At 42.8% G+C, this 17,770-nt stretch overlaps 1 protein-coding gene across 4 annotated transcripts in view; it reads left to right on the top strand.

Moving 5' to 3' along the window:
* Window positions 1-17,770, top strand: part of prickle2b (prickle homolog 2b) — an 86,511-nt gene that overhangs the window by 50,424 nt on the left and 18,317 nt on the right. The window contains exon 1 of one of the 4 annotated variants that reach the window (XM_005450297.3): window positions 15,712-16,238. The exons of the other annotated variants lie outside the window; for them this stretch is intronic. The gene's annotated coding sequence lies outside the window, so the exon portion shown is untranslated. Of the gene's footprint in view, window positions 1-15,711; window positions 16,239-17,770 lie in introns of those variants that run through there. 4 annotated transcript variants of the gene reach the window in all.

Here is a 17,770-nt window from a genome sequence, read left to right as displayed (position 1 = left end):
GAATTAGCTCTCTATTCATTCATAAAAACCCCGCTAATGGTCACGTAGGCTGGCTTCAGCAGTATCGCTTGTCTAAACCGCTTCTAGCACCAACCATGCCAACAAAGCATGCCATGACATCAGTCGACTCTCGTGAGAGCAAAGTCGGCTCACGTTACATTCTTTAGTTGCGTAAACCATTCATCCATTTCACCGTTCATTGAAAACATGGTTAAGCTAAATGAACGCTCTCTTTTCAGCAAGTTCATGCACAGCACTGTTTATAATGGCACTTCCACAGTATACGTGAATCACCTCCCTCTGGACTGGCAGCCTGGCCTATCACTGACCTATAACTCACACAGTTAGGTTGTGAGACAATTATTACGTCTCGGATGGCAGATTTCACTCTCTGGAAAACCCAGACCACCCCTGAATGTTCCCACAGTCTCCTACAAGGCCCTGACCGCAGATAAGACACCCCCAGCCCCCCAGTACTTTGAAAGACTGTTATCTTAATGCACCCACTACTGTGTAACAAAACCAGCTGATTTTTAAAATAAAGTTCAAAGTGTTACTTCTCTTTCTGTTTCCTCTTCCTGTTTCTGTATGCAGTTTCACACACTGGCAAAGTTTTATAGCTGTTCCTCTCTTACTTAAACACAAACACCCACACGTGCAGGCGACAGTCATGGTCTGTAACCCCCATCCTCCTGCCAGAAGTCAAAAATGGCCCCACCCTTTACTTCGAATCTGTGCTAGTCGCTGGAAAGCTTTTAGTTTCGTCTCCTCTAGTGACCAGCCCTCTGCCCATCTATCCAGCCAACCAGGAGTTGCTGCTGGAAGTTTTATAGTGTCTGTCTGCCTCTCGTAAATCGGCACATGAAGTCAGGAGATTTGGGGGCTGGGTGGGTCCTTTTGATCTTGGACAATGACCTCTAACTTGGTGGTTTCTGACATCCCCCTTCCTCTACATGTCTACACACCAGACTTCAACAACATCCTACTACAGCAGAAAGAGACATTTCCTGGATGATGCGCTCTGAGCTGGCCTTTTTTCCTTTTCTTGTTTTTTTTTTGTTTTTTTTTTTCTTGTTTTTTAAAGACCGTCGATTTGTTGGGGGATGAGAACATTATGGAGGAAAAAAAAAAAGATACTTCATGGCCCAAACTGTTGTAATGAGAACAGCCCACAGCTCCCCTGCGCAGCGCTGCATGTGGCTGTCGACCCCCATCAACAAGCATGTGAAGATAATTAGGAACAGATTCACACTATTAATTAATCTGGATAGTACAGTTAGATGGATTTTGGTCCACAAAGTTCCTCCACACGTTAATGAAGACATGCACGAGGACATCCTCCTATTAGTGGTGAATTTGTCATTTATCTGTCCTAAGTTAATGAGGGAACATCGCAGATGTCCACGCAACACGAGGAAAACGTGACACACTGTAAGACTCCCCCAGAACACGCGTTTTCATGTTTGGCCTCAAGTCGTTATATTGGAAGTTCATGTGTCTGATCAGAGCTGCTGGAGTTTGCTCCATTGATCCAGCTTCACTTCCTCCTTCTCCGAAGCATGGCGTGTCTGTGTGTAAGTGAGAGCGTGTGTGCGAGTGCACGCATGTGCTCTGGTTCTTGCATGATGGAAAACGCTGAGATGGAACCACGTTGATGTGAATCTGCGCTTCCCAGTTGTATCTTATAATTTATTCGACTGCACTCGCTATCTTTGTCTCCTCCCTTCTGAATTCTTACGAATTCACTCGCAATCACGTTGAGGCCATTACTCTCATTTGTACCTGCAGGCACAAACATGCCCTTTGGCTGGCGTATATCTTCCCCCTCTAAGACTCTTATTTAACCCAAATCTGTCACATTCCACACTAAACAAAGGTGCAATTACCTGGAGCTCCTTTTGATCATGCACCCCTGCACTTCAGAATAAAAATAAATAAATACAGAACTGATACCCAGCCATGACAAAAACTCTTTCACTGCTACCAGTTGAGGATTAGCCCTTCGGTTTTTGCAAACATTTTTCATCCTTCTTTGTTGACTTCACCAAGGGACACGCAATAGCTCCTCCCATCCTCTGCTTATATCCTCTGATGCCACATTTAACATCTGCCTGTATGTGACACATTAGCCGCCACCTGCTTCCCAGCTTAATTGTTCACAGTATCTGCAGTCCAGTTCTGGTAGCTGGTAGCTATCTTGTCATTCTAAAAATACCCTCCCCTTCTTTTTAAAGCCGTAATCCTGGCCTTTAGTCTGCTGCTTTGTACAGTTTGTTTCCACAATGTCTTTTTCAGATCATCTCTGCTTAGGCGAGCCGTGGTGCGTTAGTACAGTTCAGCACAGAGATGGTATGTGCTGATTAGTGGCCAAATGAGCTGCAGCAAAGCACCATTATACTGTAAAGTGCTGACTGCTCAAACAAACGTTATACTCGCATTTGCACTTTAATCATATTCTTTCTTTGTGGTCCTGCGCTGTTTCGCAGCTGCAGTTCCCCTGACACCAGCATCCACAACTAAAGCTGTGGCCCAGCATCATAATGTAAGCTCATTCTGAGTGAATTATGCCCACATTTTCTCGTGACTGTATGACAAGCATGTGCAAGCATGCATCTGTATGTGGAAATCCAATTCAGTAAAAACCAAAACATGCATACTGTGTCAGTTGTTTTTGTTGAGTATATCCAGTAATTTATGGATGGATGGATAGATGGCTGCTTTATTTATCACACAAAATTGGGGAAAATGTTTGCAAATTTCTGGTGACAGTTCTAAACTGCAGTCGTCAGCTGATAAAGAATATATATTGAATAGCTTATTGTCTACTTCTAAAGAAGCAAGAAACTTGTATTGGATAAGTAGGTTTACTGGTCATATTATGTGTGCACTGGAAAAGAGACATAAGTAAAATACTAAAAAAGGGCACCAAAAGATTGAAGGTTGGCAAAGTGAAGCTATTGCTCGCTGGTGTCTTTCATTGCGAGAAATGTGTGATATCAGTTTGTGGTTGGGGTTGGGAAAGGCTCAAGGACGGGATCGGTAAAATCTTACCTAGATGAAACGCAAAAGGGTTTCTGTTATTTAGCGTTTGTTCTGCATCAGTGCCTGCCTGTTCCTTTTTACTCTACTTCAGCCAAGCCCACATGAATGCCAGTCCTTCCAAAAAGAAGAGCGAGATAAGTGGGTACCTTTAATCTGACATGTGAAGGAGAACCTTATATTTATTCATGGCGGAGCACAACTGCTTCAAATTTACATTTAGTTCCAATCTCTGTGTGATGCGTGGAAGGGTAAGGAACACACACACACACACACACACACACACACACACACACACACACACACACACACACACACACACACACACACGTTGTGATATGTACACACCCAATCCCTGGTTGTGTCCCTGACCTCTGAGGTTTGGCTGAATAGCAGACCATGGTAAAGCTCTGAGTGCCGGCAGACCAGATGTGGCTGTCTAACCTCACAGACCTAACAAGCGGCTGCTTGGCCAGTAGCCGTACAACCGCTCAGCTGCTTAGCATTCTGCCTAGAAAGCCACCGGTCACGGTAGCAAGCCACCAGTAGGGTGCTGGCTTTAAAGAGATGAGGTTTTCCCTAATGTCAGGGAGCTGTGCACACCATCTTAAAGCTTCACGTTAACTAGGTTTATTAAAGCCATATCCTTATGTCTTTGTTGGTTTGTGTGCTGCCTGTTAGGATTTAATGTGGCTTTGGGTCAGTGGTAGAATCAGGCAGTTTTGGATTCATGCTGTTGTTGCTCATTGCTAACAGCACCGAATTCAAATGTACTCAGTAATGTTTTGTGAAGAAATTGTGGCTTTTTCCTGCAGAGATGCATAATGAATCACCAGTGCCGATTCACTGCAAACTAGCATAACGAATTTGATCCCTCTGCAGAGTTTTTCATTTTCATTGTTTTTCTTTTTTATCTAGCGTATAACTGTAACAGTAAGCTCATGGCATTCTAGACCCCCACCCCACCCCCCACCCCGATTACTCATGCACCACCACAAATGGAAAGTTTTAAATATAAATGAATGCATAAATGCAACGTTTTTGGTTTTTCTGGGGGGGTTTGGGCTGCTGGTTGTGTCCTCCACTTCCAGCCTAACCATCGCCTGATGGCAGCTTTCAGTTTTAACAGGCTAAAAGCACAGTCCAACCATCTCTGCAAAGAATTCAATTCATTGTCCTTCTCCTGTGTCGTAGGCTTCAGTCAGCTCACTGTCAAGTTGTCCAGAAATCCTCAAGTTGATGATCAGAGCTTTCAGGGTGACACAGGAACACTAAAGTTTGCCCAGCATGCCCACAGTGAGGGTGATAAATTTCACCCCTCTGCTCTAAAATACTCATTTACAGCAGTGAAGAAAGCCCAGTGGTAAAACAGCTACGCTGACTTTGTGGCATTGTTTCTCTTTAGGGGACCGATTTAAATTATTTCAGCTTAAAGTCTGTACTTTTCTCCACACCCCTCAATCACTTTTTGTCAGCTCCCTTCAGGAAAAAAAAAACTTTTCTTACAATGCTGAAGTCGCAAAAGACAAAACCATGAACAACGGGAATAAAATCCCATCAACAGATTACAGACTTGAGCGTGGCTTGATTTCCAGAAATATGTAATACATTGCACATGGGCACCAAATGTGTCCCAGATGTGATGGGGTTCATGTGTTGTTCACGCTGTTCTGTCTGCACCCCGAGATCTGTGCTGTGTCATCAGAAAACTCTGCTCTCACTCATATCGGCTTCCCACCACGGGAGACATTTTCACGAGCTATTGTTTATGACTACACATGTGTCTATTCATTTTCCAATTAAGATCCGGGGAGGCTTGTGATTATTCTCAGTAAATCCAGCTGACTCATCCCATGTATTGATCGAATATTGTTTGAGAAAGCGACTGTCTGGCTCCCCGCTGTGTCTGTTCAAACGCTCACCTTCTTAAATTTTTATTCGTAATCAATAAAGTTCACAATAGTTAAACGGCACGCTGATCTCTCAGTAAGATCAGGGGATCAGATGGACAAGCAGCTAAATGCAAAACAGCTCATGAGCTTTTCTCAATGTTTCTGTGTCAAGAGGTTGACCCTCGAGGCTGGAAACCTACCTTCTGCCATCTCGAGCCCACACAAAGCCAAGTAAATTTATATTTACATCTGTATCTCCACATTTTGATCTCTCTTACATTTTTAAAAAAGCATCTGAATATGAAGAAGCGGCAGCTGGACAAGCTGCTAAACACTAAATCAGCTTAGAAAGACTGACAATAAATGAGTATAAACACAGCAGACAGCTTATAGTAAGCTGTTTCAGTTATAGACACTAATATTCAGTAAAGCAGACACGATATAGACGACATTCATACCACACCAAATGTATTGGAGCTTCCTGATATATTTCTTTTTCCACTCTGTGAAGATGATATATTTTATCCAGTGGGTATTAAGAGTAGATGCTGAGCAAATAAAAGGGGTGGCAATGTGAAGATTTCGTCAATGAAACCACATCTTGCAAAAGGTGAATGTTTGTTACTTTTATTGTAATGATCTCCACCCAGACTTTGTCTGGTTTATCTCCCCTTGATTCTCCTCCCAAAGGTTCTTTAAAGCTTCACATCTCTCTACACATAACATTCATTTTAAATTAGTTAAGTGAAATTAAGTATTTCAAAAATCCAAATGTAAAAAACCCCCAAAACGTTATGATCCTTTTGCGTTTGTGTGGCTGACTTGCTTTTCTGGCAAGTCTTATGCATTTTGTGCCTTACCTGCTTTTGATGGTTTAATATGGACACAGGTATTTGCTGAAGCAAGCAGAAACACCTGATATACGGACATGTTTTTTGTTTTAAAACCACGTAAAAAAAAATGTAGCCAACTTACGGTAAATGCAGACTGAAGCCAGCAGATTTTTGATAGAGCAAAAGATGCCTGCATGTTGTGGTGCTCAGATTTAATTGGGGTCTGTGAGGTAATCTTCCGTAAACACAGCAAACAGAATACATTAGTCATGCCACAAAATGATGGTAATTTAAATGTAGGTGGGAACAGATAGACATGTGCAACTAAATGGGACTGCAGGAGGTTCTGCCCAATTATTGGTGTTGCTGCAATAGCTTGTATCGTGACCAGTGGTCAACAGTTCTCCCTGACACTCTGTTCTAATGCTTGCATACAATCCGCGTTAACAAACCAAATCTATAGGTTAATTCCAGAGTATTCGTAAATGTATTGGCATGAGGTTTGGCTGCAGATGGATGGGCTTGGTGTTACCATGTGCTCCCCCTCCCCGCTGTGTGCCTTCTCCTCCTCATTGTGTTTCCCTCTCAAGCTTTGTCTCACAAGCCTCCTGCCTTTCCCTTTTATGTTTCCCCCTCTCGCTCGGTCTATCACCCATTGATGTTGGTTTTATGATCTCTTTTTATGATCTCTCTCTCTCCCTCTGTGTCTCTCACTCTGAGAGCCTCTTGGTGTGTTGCTGGGATGGAAGAGCAGACTGAATGTGATTCATTCTGACGCCAGAATCAGTCTTGTGGCTGGCACAGTCTTGGCATGCAGATACACACACATCGTGACACATGCGCTTGCACACACACACATATATATATACACAGCAGCCTTTCTTGTCCGGAGTTTATTCTACTGGCTGGTATGCTGCCCCAGATACCAGACAGAAGCCAGAACAGGCACCGAACACACTTGAGCTGCAGCGCTGTGATGTGATTAGACATGGCGGATATCGACTGTGCCTTTTTACAGATTAGTATGTCACTCTCTGTTACACTACCAGTGACTGAAGGCTTCGCTTGATTTTTGTGGAAAGCGGTAGCTTGTAAAGACTGATACAATTGTTTGCATGGTTGTGAGTATGGGAGTGTAAAGAAATGTCGCACATGTGTTTTTTGGCACACACACACACAGTGTGTGACTGTGTCTTTGTGTGTTTCTCTCCAGTCAAAGGTATTTATGTGCAACCATTGCCAGCAACACATGTTGAGCCCATCAACAGACTCAAAAACCCCCACAAAGGATAATATACAGTGATAACCTGTTCATTGTGTCATGAAGAAGATTTGATATTTTTAACTTTGAGGAAGTGATTTAAGAGCCACTCTACTGGTCATTCCTAAGCCTGTATGAAAACCAGCAGATGTAATGCTGATGAGCACTGATTTGTCATTCCTTTAACTCAAACCAGGCTTTGGCTGTTTTTCTTCCTGTCCTCTCGTGCTCTCTCACTGTTTAGAGGTTCTTCTCTCTCACACACACACACACACACACACACACACACACACACACACACACACACACACACACACACACACACACACACACACACACAGAGGGAGCTTTATTGTCATTTCGGTATGTTCATGGTTGTAGCTTAGAGCCAAACACACGAATGATACTGAAAGGCAACAGATTGCCTCATTAAGGACCCATTACACATGGCCAGCTCTCTTTGCTCTTTGTTTGTGTTCTTATTTCACACATATATAAGTTGCCTATCTTTAGTGTGTCCTTGTCTTCATGTCTGAATACTTGAAGCCTTATATAGTCCTCTTCCTCCTCTCAGTCAGTCAGCACTTTTTAAACACTGACTTCATTGACTGCTCTTCTTATCCTTTGCTGCTGCCTGGGACAGTTCTAACTAATCACACACTAACATTACTGTTTCCTAGTGTGTGTGTGTGTGTGTGTGTGTGTGTGTGTGTGTGTGCATGTGTGTCTAAAATCACCTTAGTCTGAATGGAAATCGCTATACATGCATACAATTGTTCATGTGTGAATGTCTGTGTTAGTGTGCGAGCATCTGAACATGCCCGAACCAAGCTGTGATGTCAGATGCAGGTCAGCAGAAAGACATTATTATTAATATTATTGTGTCTGGAGCTCCACAGTGGGTGTAAGAGGTCTGTTTTCGGCTTCCCTGTGGCTGACCACAGCGGCCCCAGTCGGGCTACACAGAGGCCCGTCTGTGGCCTGCAGGACCAGGAGCCCGTGGGGTGAATAAATACGCTGTGAAACGCGTGTTAAGAAAGGTGTGAAAGAAATCCGAAGGCGAGACGCTGCGTTTTGTGTGAAACCGCTCCCTCCTCTTTGCCACTGCCGTGCACATGCTCCCTCTCTCACACACTTAAACACACACAGACATACGCTTGCACTTTTCCTTTCACACACACCTTGCAGGGAGGTTCACAGTTTAAATAAACAGCGGCTCAAGCAGCGGGGCCGCGTCTGGCGTAAACGGCAGCAGACCGGGATGATTTTTCTCTTGGGGTAATGCTCTCTTTCACATATTCTTAATGGTGCTTTAAATGGGTAACGAAGGGGAGCAGCTGTAAGAGGGGAGTGAACTAGGTGACGAGAAAGCTACAAGTGGGCAGAGACTCCAACCTTTTATGAGTAAAAATAATTACTCAGACTCGGCATTCAGAAGACGCCTGCAGTACATTTTAAAATGTAGTAGAAGGTCTGCATTTACTCAGAGATGCGCTCAATTGGAAGGTTTGACCTCCGCTTGATAAAAGTTCTTTAATGGGATTTGTCTGTCTGTGTGCGTGTGTGCTGTTTGCTGTGACTCATCCCTCCTGAGCCTTCTCCTGCAGCCTTGTCTGTCCTTTCGTGTATGTGTTTGTTGCCTACAATCTCAGCGCTCAGCAGCAATCGGTCAATAACACTTCAAATTCACCGTTTTCATTGACCCCTGTGATGAAACACACAGCGAGTCTGTCACGTCCTGGAAATGGCAATTTCTCCTCCAATCCATAACGTCCACAGGCCTTTGGGACCATGTGGGGATAGGGCTGCGGCGGCTGTATTGACTGAGTGGTGTGTTGTGTATGTGATTGAAATCTACTATTCATCCATTCCCGTAAGGTAAACATGGTAACGGGATGAACTGAGGGAGATTAAATGACCCAAATATGACTTTGGTCACTCACTACAGGCTTTCAGTGTCTGATCTTCTTTTTGATTCAGATGTTTATTATTTAATATACCAAACAAGCTCATACAGACATAATCTAATCTCCTAGTCTTGTCATTTTGTCATTTTCGCCAATAGATTTTGAATAAATTTCTATGTTTCTTTGAGCTGGGCCATTATTCCACCTTCCCAGCTTAAGTATGTTTGGCAAAGACTTTGTGCCTTCACATTTCATCTCAAACAGAAGACCTCACACAGACGGAAATATAAAAGTATTTCATTTCAAATGCCCCCCCAAAAAACTTTTTTCAATAAGTTACTTATAGTTGACAAGGTCCTCTATCACTGTTCTCAGTCTGATAATAATAATAATAATGCATTGGATTTATATAGCGCTTTTCAAGGCACCCAAAGCGCTTTACAATGACATTATTCATTCACGCTCACATTCACACACTGGTGGAGGCAAGCTACGGTTGTAGCCACAGCTGCCCTGGGGCAGGCTGACAGAAGCGAGGCTGCCATATCGCGCCATCGGCCCCTCTGGCCAACACCAGTAGGCGGTGGGGTAAAGTGTCTTGCCCAAGGACACAACGACCAGGACAGAGAGGCCGGGGATCGAACCGGCGACCTTCCGGTTACAGGTGCCCTTCCCAACCCCCTGAGCCACGGTCGCCCCATGGCGAAGCTGGAAATAACAGACAAATTATAAATGGATTTGAAAAGTTTTCAGTGACTTTTTAACAACATGCACTGCTTGTAGTTCCATATTTACCCCATACCTTTTAAAGCCCCATAAATATAGTCTTCCCATCCGTTTTACTGATTCATCTAACAGCCTCTAAATGTATTGTTTGGGTATGTCTGCGTTTCATAGATCCGTGTGTGTGTGTATGTGAAACAAAGTCGTCCTTCAAGCTTCAGTTGCCAATTAAATGCTTTGCGTGGAAAGACTAAAGAGGCTTGAACAATGCCGAACAGTGCTACTCCTCCCACCACAATTATGTTGCATCTTAAAGTCGGAGACAGTATAAATGCAGCAAACCCAACCTTAAGGTGTATTCCCACATGACTATCATGACCCATGCTGAAGCATCTTTGTTGCCGTTAATTATTTTTACCCCAAACTTTACACAGAAACAGAGTCTGGTTTCCTGATGGGAACACGCAGACACAGTTTGTAATAGAGTTAGAAGAATACTCTTCTTTCCAGCCAGATGAGTTGTGAGGAAAACAAATTGCAAACTAAACTCGTGGCACAGTTTTGCATAAGCTCAGCGTCCGGTTTTGTGTACATTTTCCAAGTGTACTTCAGAATGGATTGAATACCCTCGGGCTGAGCTCCGTTTGATAGACTTATCCTGTCTGTCACTATTCTACCCACAAGTCCTCCAAAGCCAAATATTTGAGCTCTTCATAACTGAGTGTTGGATTTATTTAACAAAAAGTCTGAGCTTAAACCATGACAGGAGAAAGTGCAGTGGAAACTCCCTTTTTGGCATAGAATATGTCTGAATCACAAAGGCATTTTACAGTCTCCTCTTTCTCCACCTCCTTGTTCATGATTGTGACCTCATACTTAACATATTTCTATTAATTTTAGTTAGTTTTATTTATTTTAATCACATGTCTCTAGAGATTTGCAGCTTTGTTGTGTGGAGTGTGTGGGCTGATCAGTACTGACACCTACGCTTCTCATGAACATGATGACAAGGTGGCGAGCTGGAACATCAGTGGAGACTGAATGAGAGTGCTGAGTCAGAGAAACTGCTGCGGGGTTGTGGATGTGGGCCTACTGGAGGTGGGTGGTTCATTCATGGAGTCGCAGGTTCATCATCTGTCAGAGTTGTGGCTTTATGTGCTGCTGAGAGAGAAATGAGACCTTTATGCATTATTTTGCAACACTGTGGTATTCAACGCAGACGGGAAGACTGAGCAGACATGTCCTCTCACAAATCCTTCTATATTTCGCCTCATATCAAAATGTATTTATATTGCCTCTCCTCAGCCATTTGTCATATCCCACTGCATCCACTACAGTATTTTTTGTTTTTACTGCCTACTACTCTTTTCCTCCACTGCGTTTTTTCATACCACAGCGTGACCTAATTATGTTTTGAATCAAACTCCACATGTGGATTATGAGTGAGAAATGCTCAATGACAAACTGTCGTCACTGGGCACAGCTAACTGGAAACTGAGCCACATCGTCCTGGAGAAGGTTGCCTAGAGTGGAGATTGATGGATAGATGAGGTGGAGGGTTTGGTAGTTGTTTTCTTTTTTTTTTTTTTTCTTCTGTGCTGAAGTGCTTTTGAGTAAGTGGGGCAGGAATAGCAAAAATAGTTTCCAGTCCCCTTGAAAAGTAACTCTCTAAGGTCATCTCCTTGCCCTGGGCCTTTACGCATGAAGCTGAGTGTCCATATTCAGTCTTTTCCCTCCCTCCTGTCTTTTTTCTTTCTTTCAGTCTCTCTCCGTTTTCCTTCTGCGGCTTAATGGCTTACACAGGCCTCTGTATCAGTAAGGCTTCTGCAGCAGGAGTAGAGTTTGTGTGCTAACGAACCCTCGAGCTAATTAGAATTTCAGCCAAGCTGGCTGCTCTCCTCATTTCCTAGCCATTTCCCTCCCTTCGGACAAATACAATTTCACCCCTCAACTCGTGCAGAATTAATCCAGTTAATGTTCAACACGGGATGAATAATGGCCACTTATCTGCTGGGAACAAGGGTACAGAGGAGCTGCTGGGCCCAGTGCTGTGTGTCACTAAATCTGCTTTCTAGGCAGAGCAGTTGGGCCAAAGTACTGATAGCCCCTGGAAAAAGGGAGGTCGATGTGCTCTAACTGAATATCAGCCCACCGAACCTTTTATACTCACTGGCCTCTCTTTCCTCTTCTTTTCTAACAGAGTCCAAGTGTTCCCATGAATCATTACACCCCTAATGTAGCGTAGGGGGATGTAAGCAAACAAAAATAAAGATTGAAAGCGGTCCTCAGCTTACCAGGATTATCTGGATTGCTTGACAACAATTTCCACATCGTCTCCAAAGTGCCATGCACTCGCCAGGGATACTTCATTTGTTAATATGTATCCAAGTGCAAGAATTAAAAATTAACTCCAGTCTGCTCCTGGTTTTCTTTTAGAATGGGTTACACTTGAAAGTCACTGGTTCAAGGAGAGTGTCACCAGTCACACCACATCTAAACTGTTTATAGCTGATTCGAACAGTTACACAGGGAGGCGGAGTTAAAATCCTGCTGTTGCAAAATGTGATATTTGACAGTCTGCAGTAAAAAAGAGACTTTACAGTTGCGTAATATGAATCTTGATATAAATGTCCACTGAAGCGTCCACTCCTGTGGAGGAGAGGGAGCTACTCTGGTTTGATAAAGAAGTCTATGGCGACACAAGCTTTGGCTTCCTGGATCTGTGGCCTCAGTATATGCTTTTCTAGTCAGTTCATTGTCTCAGTCACTCATTTCAGTTCCTATTGAATAGAACATAATGTTTAGGGTGGGCCTACCTTGTGATTGGTAAGTCCAGACCATGTGACCACGTTGTGTCTCTCAGTTTTTCAGTTAGATCTACGCCTCGTTCATCAGAGGGTTCGCAGCAGAGCGTGGCTAACCAGTGGGTGACAGCTCAGTGTCTTTGTCCATCTTTTATATACAGTGTATAGATAACAGCAGTGTTCCTTAAATTAACCAGTTTGTCGTGTGACTGCCGGCCTTTTCATCATCTCATTGAAACTGTTTTTTTCAAACTACCTGACTGGAGATCTAGCAGCCTTTTGGTGTTATAAAGCTGATTCTAATATTGAGCTAACTGTAGCAGATAAGATTGTTATTGATCCCCCTCTTGGGAAATTTACTTGTCAACTCAATAGAATAAATATAGCGACAGAACAAGTAAGAAAGATAATTTAAAATATATACATTTTTTAAACTGTAGCAATACAGATTATTATAAACAGATTATTTTCAGAAAGAAATGTAATATATATACTTTATAAACTTTAAAATAACTTTAGCTTTATTCAGGTTATGACCTGGTCTTAATGAGAGGGGAAACACATTTAGTAATTCAGACTGGGTCTGCAAGCTGCATGCTTGTGTTTATGCATTTGTTATAAAGATACAGACAGTAAAGAAGTAAAGTTAAAAAAACAATACAGAGTACATGTGATTGACAGTATAATAGTGCAGTTCACTTTTGTGTTACACGTGCACTTGACATATTCTGTAGTCTAGACAGTATGGAACTGCACAATGGCGTCCACACAGGGAACCAAAGGGACCCCTGCGAATTAAGGCCGTTAACGAGAATTACTTCACGTGGACCCTTGTGACCACTCACAGACCGTGAATGGGCTTTTACATTAGTTGGTGACTTACTTAAGAAACCTTCTGCAGCGGTGGGAAGTGAGGCTATATGGGAAGTTGGTTCTCTACCTCCCTCCCAGCATGTCAGAGCTATCAGCTGTTGGGTTGAGTCCCAGCTGCCTCGTGTGTTGACTCTATGGTGATAGCCATCAGCATTTGCCACATGAAAGGAGAGGAGACTAGTGTTCCTAAAAAAGCAGAGGAGAAGTAAAGATGCAGAGGCCATGTTGGGATCTTGGCTATGTTTCAAATCTAGATAAAGACACTGATTTATCAGGAGTGCCTTTTGACCATATCAGACATTATATAAATCAGTTCCTTCCTTCTGGTAAGAGCTGACTAATGTTCTTGTAGGATAAGATCCTTTGAGCCAGTATAACTTTCTTACATATTTCAGATATGCACCCAGCCCAGGGGTTAATGTATTTACAATTTTGCTCATCCTGTGCTTTGATAAAGACAAAAAAACACAATATGCATACTTAGGAAGGAAGGGAGTAAACCCGTTTGGCTCACTGTCTAAAATTACCAAGCAAAGGCTCTCTGTGCATGCCAACAGCCTATGCAGGCAATGCTATCTGTGGTATGTCCCTTGAGCTGGCCCCTACACTTTTATTCAGTCCTCTTGTGGCATTTGAAACAGCTCACTGCAGGTCTGGGAGCAGTTTATTAGGAAAAAGGGAATGACTGATCGAGGAAAGCGTCTGGGCCCGAGCCAGCTGACCCGTAACCTGATTGTTACGAGTACAGGACACAGTCGTTTAGGGCTTATAAAATCTTGTGGCGTGCTTGTGAGTACAGCCTGAGCTGTTACTAGTATTCTTAGATTTCTAAAGGAGTTATACACGCGATGTTGCAAGACTCACCCTCCACATGTGAAAGGATCAGCAACAATGTCTGCGCAGGCTTTTATAAACCTTTTTTTCCCTCATCTCTCATTTACCAGGTTTGTGTGTGTGAGAGAGGGCGAGTGCCATCGTGGCAAATGTTCTTGTCCAGATGCCTACTGTAACAGAAAGTATAACACAGGATGTTTTGAGAACTTTTGCAAAAGTTTGTCATAGACTGTATATAAAAGATGAATGTAGGCATCATAACATCACCCACTCATTTTGACAAGACTGGTTGAGTGCTAACTGTAGATAACTTGGTCAGCAAGCTCCATTTTTTTTGTGTGTGGGTTCAAAACACAGAACGATACCTGCTTGGATTATTCATGCCTAATTAGAGAGCTGTTGGCTACAGCAGGAGACATATTAGCGGAGAACTTTAGCATATGTGTGCGTACTGACTGAGGTCACTGTCTCAGTCCACAGCACTATGAACACACAGACACAAAGAATTATCCACTGTATTTTGGTGAGTTAGATCTTCTTTTTTTAAGTAAAAGGAACAAAATGGTTCTCATGTGACATGAAACTGTTTAAGATCTCCAGATTCATTTTTCATACAGTGAATTTTCATTGCTCTCTAAGTCTTTTGTCCTTTTGTTTCAGCTAACGTCTGTTTCTCATGTTAAAGAGAGCTTATCTGCCTCTCTCTCTCTGGATGAGGGCTCATGTCCTTGCATGACCAAGTCAGCGTCCTGCTGCTGTTTCTCTCTCCTGCCTCCCTTTCTGTCTCTCTTTTTGCCCCCAGCAACTGAGTCAGGCAAGTGGTTTGATTCACATGCAAATCCTGCCAGACCACCAGTCATTCATGCTGCTAATTACACTAGTGTAGGGATGCTGACTTACTGACATCACACTGGGATATTAGCATGCAGGACAGAGGAGAAAAGTGTGTGTGTGTGCACTTGTTTGACCGACAAGAGAGGGCCCAGAATAATACAGGAAGTTAACAAATCTGCCTTCAAATAAAAAAAAAATTGACATTGTGCTGTAATTTGAAACAAAATTTGAAAATAAAATGCTAAAAGTAATGGCGTTTACAGGAAGAACAAATATATTTGCTACTCAATATCTGAACAAAATAGTAATTTTGTATACTCATTACTCATTCATCACGGTATGAATTGACAGAGGGGAAAAAACTAAAGTAGATGCCCCCATTCTCTATCGGTGGGTTTTATAATTACATGCAAACTTTTTTTTTATTTATGTTATTATAAATAAGAACTTAAAGTCCATTGAAAAGGTTTGGTGGCCTTCTTTTCACAGAATCATTTGCACTGCAACGGACTTTAATTTGGTTTCAAAAAGAGAAGAAACAGTGTTTCAGTAAATAAAACTGAATATGCGTAAATAAATGCTATAAACACAAACGAGGAAGAAAATAATAGATCAACCAGTGAACCAAACTTTTGACGCCATGCTTCTATTTTGAAAGGGTAAACCGGAATCGAGCTATTAATCTAAGCGCACTTGACAAACGGGGGAGGATTAAAGCGCTGCTGCTGTGTGGCTCTGTCAGCAGAAAGCAGAGCCCTTGGAGCGCTCTGGGCTTTTACGCACTGAAAGTCCGCGCCGATCTTCTCTGAGACTCGGCAGCAGTGTTTAACGTTACTGCCAAAGGAGAGCTCTGTTATTCTCGTTGAGCGAGAAAATCTTTTTTTTTTTTTTCCCTCTGGTGGAATTTGCGCACTTACTTGGACATACTGCAAAGAGGAATCCGCTTTTACGCACTTCAGGCTGGCTCATCGTTGGGGCTTTTCCTCGTTTGCAGAGCCCCCCCAGAGTATATTTGCGAAGAGGAGAGGGTTGACAAAAGGCTTTTAAACGGCCGGGATAAATGTAGCAGGGGGGTGCGGATCACGCAGCGGGCGAGAGTGGCGTGTTTTCGTGGCGAAGCTGTTGGAGTTGGAGTTGTGTGACAAATTCTGCAATGAGGAACGCGTATTTTAAAACCCGCAACACCAAAGCCTCCGAGGTCACGGTAATGGCTTCTCTCGGTTGCAGTTTGTAAGAAGGTAAGGGGCACATTATTGATAGTGTTTGTGTTATTTTTTTGGTAGCTCTTGTGTAAAAGCGCAAACGGAGACGGGGACTTTAAAGGCTCAATTGATTGGGGAATGCGCCACCAGTCTGTTCATGAACTTTTAGTCCTGTCTGGCTTAATTCTCTGTAAGATTTGAATTTATGCGTAAAATAATCGCAGGACTGTTAAAGCACACTGCCTTTTTTTTTTCTTTAAATGTATAAACAAGTTGAACCCGCTACAAGATTTTTCTAGGGTGTTGCACTCTTCTGTTTCACAAGTGGGTGTTTTTTCGATTGCAAATAACACTTGAACGCAGATTGCTGAACTTTCTCTCTGTGGACGTGTTCTCCCTGGTTTATATCCCCCACCCCACCTCCTGTAGCGCACTGGTCAGACCAGTAATGTGTGCTGTGGACCGTGTAGCTGTGTGACATATGGATTGTATTTTGAACTGACAAAACAGACAATAGTCTGCCCGAGCAAAGGTCTGCAAATTAGTATTTTCTTCTCGACAGTTTGCATTAGAGAAGGATCTGTATTTTTCTTTGTCTGATTATATTTATGTCGTTTTTTTCTCCTGAAGTTTGCTGCTGACTATACGTCTTTGTGGCTTTGCATTACACAACTCGATGCAGATTAATTGATCTGTTAGATAGTTTACCTATTACTTACTTTTAGCAGTGAAAAGCGCCACTGGATTAGCACATGAATGGGCGATAATGAATAATGTGGAATAATGTGTGGCAGCTGGCTGCAGGATCGCTGTGCTCCTCGGGTCCGAGAGCAGACTGACAGGAACCTAAACGCCTGTCCAACATCATTTCTGACATACGCAACTGTCTTTTGGGGGTGTGGGGATTCGGATGCTCATTGGTTCCTGCCTTTTTCTCACTGACGCTTTGAAAGAAAAGTCAGCGTGATATAAAAGCAATATTGTACTTTCTCTGAAAGTGTATCAAGGCTATTTAATGTGTGTTGGGAACTGAAAGAGAATGACTAACGACCTGTCACCAGAGTGCTTCCAAAACAACATCTGTATTGATGCAAGTTTGACCCTTCCATGACCTCCCATCCCATCGAAAGTATTGTCAATTTATGGAATAAGTCAACTCACAGTGACTGAGTAATGTGAGCCTATCTCATGTATAGTAAAAAAGTGTCCCAGTGTGATGTTATGCAAACACAGTCTCCTTTTATCCCTCCGTTTCATATTGGACCGATTTAGGTCCAATATCATGGCCTACATTTCCCATAATACAACTGTAAAAATATCCAAGATCCCTTGAGTTATGTTTTTAAACTTTGGGCCATTATAGACTTTGACAGCTGGTTTTGCAGGCGCTCTTGCTGCTTGTGATGATTAAAAGTGACCTTGCTGTGTTAACTTGTCAACTTTCTTCTAAAAAACCACCTCACACTGTCAAAATTCAGTGCCAACATAATAGTTTTTGGGGTTTTTTTGTTGAACATGCTGTAAAATAATGCTGCCCATTAGTGCAGACCAGGGCCTAGTTCAAGAGA

Source organism: Oreochromis niloticus, linkage group LG5 (genome assembly GCF_001858045.2).
Source record: "Oreochromis niloticus isolate F11D_XX linkage group LG5, O_niloticus_UMD_NMBU, whole genome shotgun sequence".
Classification (NCBI taxonomy): domain Eukaryota; kingdom Metazoa; phylum Chordata; class Actinopteri; order Cichliformes; family Cichlidae; genus Oreochromis; species Oreochromis niloticus.
The sequence above is the reverse complement of the archived record's forward strand: the minus strand, read 5'-3'. Positions and strand labels throughout refer to the sequence as shown.